General features: G+C 37.6%; 1 long non-coding RNA gene across 1 annotated transcript; it reads left to right on the top strand.

The window, feature by feature from the left end:
- The first annotated feature begins 221 nt into the window (after positions 1-221).
- On the top strand, positions 222-1,013 carry LOC113010382 (uncharacterized). The gene is made up of 2 exons (XR_003270323.1): positions 222-325; positions 422-1,013. It is a non-coding gene; the product is annotated as an uncharacterized LOC113010382 (long non-coding RNA).
- The last annotated feature ends 467 nt before the right edge of the window (positions 1,014-1,480 follow it).

Here is a 1,480-nt window from a genome sequence, read left to right as displayed (position 1 = left end):
ACAGCAGTCATCATTTCACTGAAGACCTTGGAAGCCTTGACATGACTGGAAAGACTGAAGCAGTTCACATATGTTTTTGTCATTGGGTTGATGACAAAGACGAAAGAGAAATGAAGCAGGAAACAGGAGCTGCTGTGGAGGCACAAAACTATTTGATTGGCTGAGATGAACTGTAACTATGATGTCAAAATGTAACTGGCCCCGCCCACTGAACCTTGGTCATTGTGCTGCAGTGGAAGAACATTGTTCATGTGCTGTCTGTCTGGCTTTAATAACTCCAAAGACATGTTGCTGCACCTCTTTTTGCTTCTATCTCACATTATAGGTGAGTTTAAGAACAGGGATTAAAGTTTAGTTGAAGCTGCTGCATTAAGCAGATATACAGACTGCATTTCACTACTTTTCTTCTTTCTTTTTCCAGGACTAACAGCTGGAGACTCAATCACTCCTCAACAACCTGAAGTCACTGAAACAGAAGGAGAATCTGTCAAACTCACATGTAGCTATGAGACAACATCAGAGTATGTACGCCTTTACTGGTACAGACATGATTCTGACCTTCAGGCTCCTCAGTTTATACTCTTCAAAGGAGAAAGATTATGGAGTGGTGGTGATTATATTCCCAATAATCGATATGACTCAGAAACATCTTCTACATCAACTACTCTGACCATAGCAGCCCTAACCCTGGCAGACACAGCTCTCTACTACTGTGCTCTACAAACACAGTGATACAAAGTGTAGAAGAGGCTGTACAAAAACCTGAACACAGATATCTGACTACTCTTCAAAGAGGAGGGAAGTGGTATTCAAAGCACAGCTTCATATCAGATGGATTCTGCTAATTCCTGTTTTATCAGAGTCACTGTGGTTACAGCTGCTAATGAAACACTGTGGGAGGATTCACATGAGCAGCAAATCCACATCAACCACAAACCAACTGCAGGAACGTTCAGACACAATAAAAACTGTCAAACATCAAAAGCTGCTCATTTACACTATTTTATATTTAGTGGATGAGGACATGCAGAAATGCAGCAGAAGCAAAATAAACAGAGTAACAGAGGTTTATCTCTTTAAGGTAAAATCTCTCACATGAAGCTAAAAGTCTTCAGCTCAGTTTTTATTCTTTTGCAGAATTTATGTTGTATAAAATAAAAACAGTAAAAACTCTTTGTTCTCATATTTAAATAAAATTCAAATTTCAAGCCAACAGCTGTTTGAGAATCACCTTACTGATGTAGAAATATTTTATTATGTCAAACTGTTATCTTTTGCATTTTTTAGAGATTCAACCAACAAAATGTGAATATTTGTCTTTTTTGTAACACAGTCGAATAAATAAGATTCCAAATATACAACATAAAACTGGTTATTTGCTAGTTTTCTGTTCTGTGTAGAAAACACTGGTTCATGTGTTGAGTTAGGAGCATTTTATGCTTGAAGGATTCATTACTCAGTGTTTAGAGTCTTAACAATC

This window comes from Astatotilapia calliptera, chromosome 18, assembly GCF_900246225.1.
Source record: "Astatotilapia calliptera chromosome 18, fAstCal1.2, whole genome shotgun sequence".
NCBI classification, from domain to species: domain Eukaryota; kingdom Metazoa; phylum Chordata; class Actinopteri; order Cichliformes; family Cichlidae; genus Astatotilapia; species Astatotilapia calliptera.
The sequence above is the reverse complement of the archived record's forward strand: the minus strand, read 5'-3'. Positions and strand labels throughout refer to the sequence as shown.